General features: G+C 41.4%; 1 protein-coding gene across 3 annotated transcripts in view; it reads left to right on the top strand.

Annotated features, from left to right (window-relative positions):
- Positions 1–4,135: 4,135 nt before the first annotated feature.
- LOC137295568 (gelsolin-like protein 2) overlaps positions 4,136–12,214 on the top strand; it is a 32,599-nt gene continuing 24,520 nt past the window's right edge. The window contains exon 1 of one of the 3 annotated variants that reach the window (XM_067826974.1): positions 4,136–4,659. The gene's annotated coding sequence lies outside the window, so the exon portion shown is untranslated. Of the gene's footprint in view, positions 4,660–4,768; positions 4,981–6,515; positions 6,548–12,214 lie in introns of those variants that run through there. The other 2 variants (XM_067826973.1, XM_067826975.1) reach the window with 2 other exon arrangements.

Genomic DNA, 12,214 nt, shown 5'->3' with positions numbered 1-12,214 from the left:
ACCTATACATTGGAGAAACGCTGAGACCAATCAACACCAGAATGGTACCGTAAAGTCGACGACACCTTCACCACCATCGCCTATGACAACGACCCCAATCCCCTAACCCGAGAGGATGCATCTACCAGATCCCTTGCAACTGTGGCGACCTATACATTGGAGAAACGCTGAGACCAATCAACACCAGAATGAAGGAACATCAGACCTCAGTCAGGAAACTCGACCAGAAATCGGCCATCTCTGAACACATTCTCAAGAACCCTGAACACTCAATTCGATGGGAGGACACTAGGATACTATCTACCAACAACAACAACTGGCGCCAAAGGAAACTGCAAGAGGCCATCGAGATCCGGAGACAGAAACCAGCCATCAACCGCGACCAAGGAGTGTACCTACCAAGTGCCTGGGACTTATTGATAAATTAATCTCATCTACCTGTGTACATTCTATCTATGTAATTCATGTATAGCCTATCTACCCGAGTACATACTTGTGTTTGTACATCACCAACCCTCATGTAAACATGCTCACCCCCTATCGTGTGTTATGTACATCATCCTATCATGCGTAATGTATCACCATTGGCTTCCATCCTTATCCCCAATCATGTTATGTAAACATATCCAATCAACTGTAATGCATTACCATTGGCTTCCATCATTGTTATCTTAACTATCGGCTTCCCATCAGTGCTTGTTTATACTAGCTTTCGTTAACTCATTCCACTTGTTACCTTGTTATTGTTTTACCTGTACATATAAATACACCTCTGTATCCCTTTCTCAATCACCTGATGAAGGAGTAAGCATTAACTCCGAAACGTTGTGTTCTCTCATAAAGAAGTTGATATCCATAAAAATCTTCATTCTTATCTGGAATTTTGCTGAGTGCAACGTTTAGCAACAAACCAACCAACCTACAGAAAACCTGAAACAGAAACTGACTTGGGGTCCAACGTCGCAGACTAGTCTCGATCTCGCTGAGCTGCACAGAGGATTCTGACCTTGGCTATATATCACCACTTTACATGCATGATTAAACGATGTAACGTTTCGATCCGTCCCCTGTATGGAGAACAGATGTTGCAGAGGCCTAAGGGTTTGGTTGGCGTTAACACGACATTACACCTGTTGACAAAACATGCGTAATAACCCATTGCATAATGGCTCAAGGCGTTCGATCTTTCAGCAGCTGATAAAATGCGATGTCAGCGGAATTTGTAGTCTCACCCCAACTCAACTCGGTATATACTGCTCACACATTGCTAAGGCATGTGACAAAAAGGGAAGTTTCAAAAGGGAAGTGACATGTTTGGCACTTGTTTAAATAAAAAGGACGATAATAGGTGAAGATGTTTTCAATAAAGAAAAAAATATGTTGCCAATAATAACATGTAATCAGCAATAAGTTAGATAAATGAGCTGATCTGACGAAAACAGAGACTGTAAAGAAATCCCGCAAATCATGTCCACAAATACAAGTATGCAGAATGAAATGATATTTGATCCATGTGGTACGACCACCTTATGGTGATCCTTGGGGTTCGATCTACCACAGCGTAGCACCGTCGTCTCGGGTTCCCAGCATGTATCTGTAGGGTTGCTATGGGAAGATTGTTCCACTCTTTAGTAAAACATCCTAGTCCCTCTAGAGTTTCCTGAAGGACAGAACGTGAGATAGGGAACTTAAGGCCATTCTTCATATGTTCGAGGTTCGCGGTCACGTGAAAGGGCAGAACATACGGATAACGGTGTGCTCTGTGTTGACATAAGTGTTCGTGGGAAGATCGAATCTTGATGTCTTTGAGACGAAGGAGTCCGATCCGACAGAACCAGCTAACGCTCTTGGCTTCCCATCAAGAATGCCACCCATGTATAGTGCACGCCTGTGTCCATGCCCCGCTACTATATATGCAGACCAGTTTCTGCAACTCCAAAAATCCAACATACCCATGAATATATGTGTAAGAATTGGTTTTCAGTAACCCATGGTTGTCGTAAGAAGCGACTAACAGGATCGGGTGGTCAGGATAGCTGACATGGTTGACACACATTATCGTATCCCATTTGCTGGGGGCGTGGTTGGCGAGTTGTCAATGGCGCCAGGCTAGTAATCCAGACTTTGGAGGTGCCGATATCGAGCCCACCAATAACCTTTCAGCGTTGTCACAACACCTAGTGTATAGTACAACCGTCACTTAAAAGAACCCACGAATCAGGTGGAATCCGTGCAAATCCCTAGTTGCGGGTACAGCAATGTGCAGTAAACTTGGACAAAACACTGTGACTGTGTGCCAGTCCACCCCACTCTGAATGGGTCCTTTGTAAGGATGGGAAAGCCGCAGTAATTCGGTGCGCATAGTGGCCGCAAGAGCGGTATAATCCCCAGGGAGTTGAGATGGACAATATGATGTTGCCGTTGAGATTGACATCAGCGCCTTGAGATGAGTATTCACTGTCGAGTGTAATGACTGTCACGAAGTACACTCAATTATTGTGTGTCGGGATTTGTTGTGTGTTATTTGTGTTATAATCAAACATTTAGCAATACGTAAAGATCTACAGACGTACTATTTCCTTGATTATAAATGTTAATTCCAATTTTGAAACTGGGTAGTTACTCAAAATTCGGTACGTATTTTGATAAAAAAACAGGTTTAGGTTTAGATTATATAAAGTACAATTGGGCTATACTTGCAATAAAGTAGAGAACAAATACACAAGTTGGTGCACTGGTCAACGTGCAGTAAATGTAGGTCTAATATTGTGAATCGGGCGCATGCTCTGTTGTTTAGATCCTGCAGACGTACACAGGACCACACCGGTCCCTAGTGTAACTAATATTGTTTGATCCCATTGATCTTGTCTGACGGAAATGGACACTGAAAGGAATGATAAAGTTTCATTTGAGCCAGTTATTATGATATCGCGCTTCTGGTCATCCTCAATAATCTTCCGGGTATGCGTCCCTTTAAATCCACATGAGATCTATACCACTTTTCTGTATTCCTCATTATACCCCCTGACGAAAATCTACTGTCTCCTGGTATCCGTTTAGGGGAAACATATCCCCAGTCCCCATTTTTTACCAATTAAAAGCATACGTTTATTTTTTTCAGCAAACCTATAACACAATTTGAGAAAAAACGACTACGGTCATGTTGCTAGGGAACAATGACATATGGTGTTGACGCTCACGTTGTCAGGGAAACAACGAAAACAAAGGAACAACTGGAAAGAACAGGTCAGTCCGAACGCAGACTAAATAACTAATGGTTAGTAACAGTTACTGACATACGTTTATCTGTTCTCGTGCCCCTATTGACCCTTGGGTCAAGATTATCAATACCATTACTTCTAGCTGATCTAACAGGGCATTGCAATGTCTGGGGACATATCTTAATCAGCCTTGTAGCTGGTAGGTTTGTCCTAACTTTAAAACGGGACGGTTAGATAGTCAAGTGGATAAAGCGCTCGCCCGTCATGCCGAAGACCCGGCTAACTAGAGCAAAATAGGTGAAGCCCATTTCTGGTATTTGACGACGGAGTAACAAAGTGGTTAAAACTTTCGTTCGTCACGCCAGGGAGCCTATCTAGAGTTGTAGAGTATCCCTGGTCACGCTGAACGTCCGGGTTCGATTCCCCTCACGGGTACAGTGTTTGCAGCCCATTTCTAGGATCCACCGTGATGCTGTTAGAATATTGCTGAATATGACGTAAAACCATACTCATGTCTGGTATATCACGGCGTGATATTGCGGGAATATCGCTAAACGCGGCGGAAAACTCAACTAACGGTTACAACTCAACTCACGGGGGTTGTGTGTGCGTGTGCGTGCGTGCGTGCATGCGTGTGTGTGTGTGTGTATGTGTGCACTATTGAGGAAAAGGGGTACACACTTCATTTCACCCGAGTTTCAGTGGTCATTTGGTCATATAACGAAATGTCAGGATTAAACGAGGGATGCGCACCCCTAGCTTTACCCTCTCTCCGCCTATGGATACTATGATCCACTGGAGCACGAGTGATGTTGAGACCCAGTTGTCCACAAGTTCCCTGTTTCAAACAAACATGTGATCACAAACAATATAAATGTTTGCACCTGTTAACTCTCACCTGTCGCTAACATCTTGTCTATCGACGTGAAATACTATAGGCCTACAACAGACAAATCAGGTCAGTTCATTGTTTTGGCAAATCCGATACCAACGAAGGCCGTACCTGTAATTGTACGACAGGCCAATCTGAGAGTTTGACCTGGTAAATTAATCGCCCACACATAGATAATCACTGAGGGTGAAAACCATGAAACACAGTTTCTTAATATATTGGTGTTTCAATCATAACAACAGTCTCGCTATCAAAGATCCCCAGCTATGTTCTAAGAATGTTTCTGGTTGGTTGACTCTAAAAGCTCGAACGCTGTCCACGGATTGCTAATAGAGAAATATCGACCTGGGAGTGTATTTCACAATATCGGTCTCATGACCCTTGATCACCAACTGTGACGTCTTCTCAACCAGACGTCATTTTGGCGAGGGACAGGAGTGGAAAAGTGGGCTATTTCAACAGTTTTCATTTGGATTTCTCGGCTATTTCGACACCACCTCGATACAACAGCTCCTGACCCATACTGACGTATCACCACAGCGTAAGGTGAGTGTTTGTACACCTCGAAATAACGCGCCATGCATCCAGGTGTCGCTGCAAGATGTTTCCAGATGTGAAATACTCCCGAACCAAATCATAGGCAATAAATATCGTAATACACTAACTCCGCAATAAATAAATGGTTATTCACGCTGTTAGACGCGAGGAAAAGTACGTGACACAACTCCGCGTGAATCGCGAGTAGCGCATGTTAGGAAATAGTGACAGGGGATTTTAACCGGATAAGCTGTGTCCACACTCAAGCATCTATAGCAGACGACACACTCACGCGACAGCTCAGTTCAGAGGCAGCCTCGCAGACGACAGGTAGGTTTGTTTTTACAAGCTTTCGAACACCTGAAAGTGTGGTCGTTTTATCACCCACTCTACATCATTCCATCCTTGTACCCATTTAATCTGTATTTGGCTGTAAGCTTAGAAATCCCACTGTCAAAGTCATGTACCTGAAATGTGAGCGAACTTGTCAGGAGTGAATACTAGCAATATATTGTGCCCTAGTTTTACATTTTCAATGGCATGTTGTCTAGGTTTGTGTATTTGAACAAATACATAGACCGTTTAATGTATTAATCAGGGATAAATATACAAGGTAATGTTTTGACTGGTTTGTGGAATTGATGGATTCTGAGTTACTTCGACTAAATATCATTTGTCATTTCCGTGCTAATTTCATGACAGGCGTGTGTCGCACACACAAACTGACACGAAACCAGACAAACTCACCCATAACACACACACACATACACACACATACACACACACACGCACGCACACGCACACGCACGCACACGCACACGCACACGCACACGCACACACACATATATATCGGCGATGTTGCTCTTCGGGTCATGACTAGTTGAAGTAGTGTCAGTTTCATCTCTGTGTGTTTCATATATCTAAATATATTCAAATACCGTAAAGGAGAAGCATGTGTTGGTGGTTTGTGCGAAGGGTAGGACTGTTAAAGCTTTCCGAGACTGAATGTAGCCTAGAAAACTAGTTGTTCACCCGTCCATATTCAAGCAGCATGGCGTATGCGTGCTTTGCATACAACGGTCTATCGATTCAAATCACGCCAGTGTCACACAATAAATGTTATGGTATAACACAGGCTTGAGCTCTGAACAAATGAAACAGTAACTTGTACAACATTCTATTGATTGACACAAAAGCGTTCGAAATCGGCGATATTGTCAATAACATGTCATCGTTTAACGACAAGCACAACTCCGGGACTCATTGGACCGAATCGAGAATCATAGGCCCCATGTCTCTGTGACTAACCGGTCCGTTTTATGGCTAAATAGATTATTTTAAGAGGTAGCAGTACTGTATATGCGTGAAAATCCCCGACCCCCCAATCTCTCTCTCTCTCTATCTATCTCTCTGTCTCAAACACACACACACACACACACACACACACACACACACAAACAAACACACAGAGACATAAGTTATGAACGATCCTGCAAATGCAAATGTGACAATCCAATATAAATGTCGCGAGATATCGATATATCTTGATTTGAAATAACATCACGCTCTGATTCGGGATCAAGCAAACGAATACCTGTTTTCAGGTCGTTATTTTCAATATTCAGACACAAGGAAGTAATCGATGGATGAACCTTTAGTTTAAAGTCATTCGTTAGGTATGGTTTTCACATGTCGTGTTACAACTGTCCAGCAGAATCTGACCGCTGACTGAGACAGCATGACCTTCACAGTGGCGCCCTATCGTTCATAACTGATGCATATCATGGTTTTCTTTTGTATAAAATCTACATCCTCTGTGCGACGTCGATAGCGTCAGTCTCAAGTACTTCCCTAGGGCACAACGATATGCCCTGACGTGTCTATTGCATCACGAATCGTGAGTTCTCACTATTTGGTTGGCTAGGATCATATATCTTGGTTTGTCCGCTAGGTCCCCAGGCTCCTAAAGTGTCACAAGAGACGATGTTGGTGTATGGGTTCTGGTTTCGCCTAGTAGTAACCGTGCAGTACCTGCATCACTTGGTGTGTCCTCCTCAATGGAGCTGATTCCAGTGATCAGGGCCCCTATTCTCGAAAGGATCCTAGCGCTAGTATATCTTAGGGTCTAGGATTGGTGTCCTACCTTATTCTCAAAAAGTATCCTAGCGCTAGGATATCCTAACTATGGAGAAATACTAGGATAGGTTCTGGCCTGTCCTAAGTCCATCTCAGTGGAAATCAACATGGTGTGGTACTTGTTTGTTCACCAATTTTGACGTTGTGAAAACTTGATTACAGCTGAATTTTCAACAGCACGCAGTTTTTATGAGTTAAGAAGCTTTTCTGAGTTTATGTCATCAATTTGTCTGTTTTGAATAAGACTTACTTGTTCCAATACACATATTCTTTAGATCTTCAAACGATATGTATTTTTATTCTTACCTATTGTCACATTCTTTTGGAATGTAAATGTCAAGACCAACTCGATAAGGGAAGTAACTTCTGTTTATTTCCTAAGTGAATTTTCACTTTGTGAGATGACGCATGATGAAAGTTCAAGTCATGGTGATCATTAAGAAAATGAAGTGAAAGTGAAAATATTTCTTACACGTCTTAATACTCTTTTTGGCAGACTTTCAAAATCTGACGACAAATGTTATATCCTAGTTTAATAAATGAATTTGATTTGATGAAAATATCGAATATGTTAACATGTAACAATACTTAGATCTGATAAAGTAGTTTAGATCTATTCGAGGAAGACTTCACGCTTTTTGTCTGGATACAATGTATGCATTTTGATTATGAAATAATATAGTTAATTACAATTTCTTCTAGATCAAGTACGTCCACCCAAAACTGAATTTTACCACTTTCAAACCTTTTACTTCGATTTCTAGTCTCACCATTTCTCTTGTAACCAAGATGGTAGCTGTCCTTACATATGTGTTTTTCATGCAATGGATTATAGATAATATTTAGGTGAACTTAATGAAGGTTTTTTTCGATCTCATCTACTGAAGAGCTCGCTATCCTAGCCAGGATCTGTTACCCAACTTAGGACAAGGATAAGATCGTTTCGAGAATGGATCTTATCTTAACAGTAGGATGTCATAACTCCTGTCCTAACTAGTGGATCTTATCTTAACAGTAGGATGTCATAACTCCTGTCCTAACTAGTTAGGATCTGTCTTAGCTGGGACACTTTCGAGAATAGGCACCCTGGTTTAAGTGGTGTTAAAACCCACCCGCTCTCTCACAACCTTTGTCACAGGGTAGATATCTGTTATCTGCTATCATTAATGTAACACAACAGGGGTTATATCGCGATATGACTGCGGTATTGCCGATGCGATGTAATATTGTAACTCACTGTAGGGCTCAGACCGACCGGTTTAATAGCTGGAACTCGACCGACTTGTCATCATGCACGACAGCGAACGAATGAGTTAAGTTTTACGCCACCTTTCGTAATATTCCCGCAATTTCACGTCGGGGGACACCAAAGTTGGGCTTAACACATTGAATCCAGGGAGGATAGAACCTAGTCTTCGGCTTGACGAGCTAACGCTTTAACCACTAGGCTACCTTTCCGAATGCATATTTTCTTACAATAAAATTGTTAAAGAACTTAGAAGTAGAAGACCAACTCGCCGATTGCTCACCAGCACTCACCCAGGCAGGGACTTACACTACTCACACATGCAGCATGATATGCCCCTCACATGTTAACATGCTAGCGCATTAGGCTATCAAGTGAACGTCGTATAAAAGCCCAGGTCTTTAATATCCTTAATCTTTTTTGTCAACCTGCCAAACATTTCCTGGGGAATACGTTTATTACTCTTTGTTAGGATTGTAAACCAAGTGTACGGCGACATCGGGTGCACTCTGACGTACATTGTAGCCGACTTGCTTTGCAAGTAAATTTATCACTAGCAAACGCTGCGTTACTGATTATAATCGAATCAGTTGTTTGGATAGACTTGGACGAGCCTTTAAGGTAATATTTAATAGTGTATCTGATAATTTCTGTACAAATATATATAAGACACTGGGATCCTTAGAGTACTGTCGCCTACTCTAGACTGCCTCTTTAATGGATAGAATGGGCTTACCACTCGGTACAGCATTGGAGCAAGGCTATTATTTGGACTGCACATGTTCTTCTCTACACCTTCACGCCTTCTGACTTCCTAGGTGGATTGAAAGGGAGGCTTGAGCTCGAGGCAGTTACACTCTACGACTTCTCTGCATACTGACTTGTTAAATCGTTAAATTTATATTTGAATCCTGAGGTCATGTGTGATATTGAAATTCACTTCCGTGATATTTATTCTACAGTTGATTTTATATGTGACCGCTTCTACGGCTCACACATCACAGGATTACAGAATATATATTCTCCCTTCCTACACATCCTCCCCCTCCTCTCTCTCTCTCTCTCTCTCTCTCTCTCTCTCTCTCTCTCTCTCTCTCTCAGACTTTCAAGCGTGTAGTAACCTGACACTTATCCTCAAAGCGTGGTGCAAGATATATTGCGTAATAGCTCTGCTGTACATCAGTGCAGCAATGATAGTTAAAAACTTGATATGATATGTGTATGACACATGATACACAATAATTTAGAGACCCAATTTTATCAGGTCATTTTTTAAGAAATAAATATGTATGAAGAGTATTGTTTTACGGTATTTCTGTAGATGAAGTGGGTCATCCCTCACTGTCACTCCACCTAGAGTCGCAAACCCCAGTCAGTCGAGCCTGTCACAACCAAGATTATTACTTAATAGCTGTAATTTGTTAACATCTGTAAACCCATATCTCAGAATTCAAAATACTCCCGGGGAAAACGCCATTTGCGGATCGAGGCTACAAAGCGATGCACAACGTAATCCCAGAACAAGAAAACCGTCTATTTCGAAATCCGAAACAACTGTTCAAGTATGTCAGCCTATGAAAAAGTCTGATAACTACGACCTTCAGTTGCACAAGCATAGACTATATAGGGCAGTTCATGTGTCATGGTCTGGTCATACCTAGTCGTGGTCCAACTGTCTCAGTTTCGTCAGTTCCCTATGCTGTATCGCATCTGGGACCTGGAGTTTGAAAACAAATAATCAATACTGTCAATTTCACCGGTCGTATTTTCATACACACTTAACTATGAAATGTGGTACCGTATTGGTAGCATCAGTAAAGGTGAATCTTGAAGTCAAAGTCACAGGTAGTTGAGCGAAACCGTTAATTGTTCGAAACAAGCGGTGTGTCGACATTTGACTTGCGTTCGGCTTATGTGTACAGTATTTCAGTTATACGTTGCCTGTACGAGTACGCTGATTGTAGCCCAAGGTTACATGATCCCGGCATACCCAAGGGACACACTCTGTTTAGTTAATTTTGCCTACCGACATGATTTACCTAACCGGGCGCCATTTACATTAAAATGCAGGTGTAACACAGCTAACCCACACCAGGAAATAATATCAGAGTATGAAGGAAGGAAAACTACCTTCTGTGCGTCCGCCTCACCTGTGATGACACTGGTATCCCCTCGAATATATATGATTTAAATGATATTTTATTTCCATTAATGTTTACATTTTTCATGTTCCGTGACAATAAGGAAATGGGATTCTACGTACATAGTAGTGTACATTATATCTTGACGTAGTCAATTCTGTAGAGCAGACATTAAGACATTTAATGATTCAATCAAAGTCAAAAGAAACTAAGAGCAAGGTACCAAATGCAGTTTGTATTAGTAGATATATGGTTCATACCATACGAGAAATAGTTTGCACAATACGAGAACCAATTCATACTATACCAACTCAAGGATATTTACGATAAATAAAATAATAATGATAATATTCCCATGGTGTTAGAGCAAAGGAACTTTCAACTGGAAAGAAGTCTGTTTGTTGTAGAAAAAGAACAAATGATGGTACGCAAGTAGACCTTCAGCACAAATTTAATAACATAGTAATATGCACAATAAAGAATTACTGAAGATAAGGTATGTTGATGATGATCAATGCTCTTTTTGTAAAAAGACTCTGAAAATATTTTACATGTCTTCTACGAATGCCAGATTGTTTTAAGCTTCTGACAGGAAGTAGAGAATTTCAATAATAACTATTTCCAAAGTAATCCGAAAATAACAAAGTACTGTGTAATGTTTAGGCTCAAACACACACACATAGCTAATCATATCGTACTCATAGCCAAACGATGTTTCTACATTTCAAGTCTTAAACAACTCACCCTATCATTTGACTGATTCATCTCAACAATTAAGGATACTTGAAAAATTGAACAATTCATTGCAAGATTAAGTGTAGAAAAGGTATGAACAGACTTCTCAACATGGCGTAGTCTAGGGTTGAAGGCTACAACTATGGGCATCAACAGACTTACTTGTGGTGCATTTGCTTTACATGTGAACGTGAAAAACATGAGTTTGTTTGGTGTAGATGTGTTCAGTAGTTCGTCTTTACGATACAGGCTATACATTAGATATGTGTACACTTGGGTTGTCCACCCTCTTCATTAATTGTTTAGACGTGCAAAGACAAACTCCACTGTTTCAACCATTGTTGTTGTTGACAGACATCAACCGGTGTTGTTGACAGACACACCTCAAACCGGTGTTGTTGTTGACAGGCCTCAACCGGTGGTGTTGTTGACAGACCTCCGATATCTGTACGCATCTATTTTCCGATAATAGGCATTTTGAATTGTGCAGGTACCTTACACTTTGTACTTGTGTTTTTAACTGTATCGTATTAAAATAACTGGACTGGTAATCACTCTAATTACACAAAATCACTGGCCCACAACTCCCCCCACCCCCCGCACACACACAGACACAGACACACAGACACACACACAGACACACACACACACAGACACACGCACACAGACACACACAGACACACACAGACACAGCATGACGAACATACAGTGTCCAGAGCTGTCGACCAATGGCGATCCGTGTTACAACTGGTCTTTAACAATACATGATTATCGTAAGAAACGCATTTTTTGGATCGGGTGGTCCGGTTCGGTGACTTGGTTGATGCATGTCATCGTATCCCTGTTGCCCAGATCGATGCTCATGATGTCGATCACTGGTGTGTCACGACCTGTGTGGTGTTAAACCATAGACAAACAACCAGAACTGGACAGGTGAGCGTGTTGTCATGGGTCAGCCATTTTAACATTATCCCGAGGAAGTATTCCATGTCGAAGACTATACAATTATATGCCTTCTTTGTATTTGTTTATTGAATACCTTTGTAATCCAAAGTACCCATATACTGCAATGGTCCCAGCCTCGGAATTCGATAATGTAATCCTAATGTAATGTGTATCAGGAATACCCAACAATAATTAATCCTACGCTTAGATGGTTTCATGATGATAATAGTATTATATTTGCCCTTATTCCCATTTTCTCTCTATCGGGAAATATAATGCAATATCACGACTCGATGATTAATCATGGCACTGTTTGTTCTGCTGCCGGTGAGCATTTGCCATGACGGTCGAATACAGGACA

The sequence above is a fragment of the Haliotis asinina genome, chromosome 9, assembly GCF_037392515.1.
Source record: "Haliotis asinina isolate JCU_RB_2024 chromosome 9, JCU_Hal_asi_v2, whole genome shotgun sequence".
Taxonomy (NCBI): domain Eukaryota; kingdom Metazoa; phylum Mollusca; class Gastropoda; order Lepetellida; family Haliotidae; genus Haliotis; species Haliotis asinina.
The sequence above is the reverse complement of the archived record's forward strand: the minus strand, read 5'-3'. Positions and strand labels throughout refer to the sequence as shown.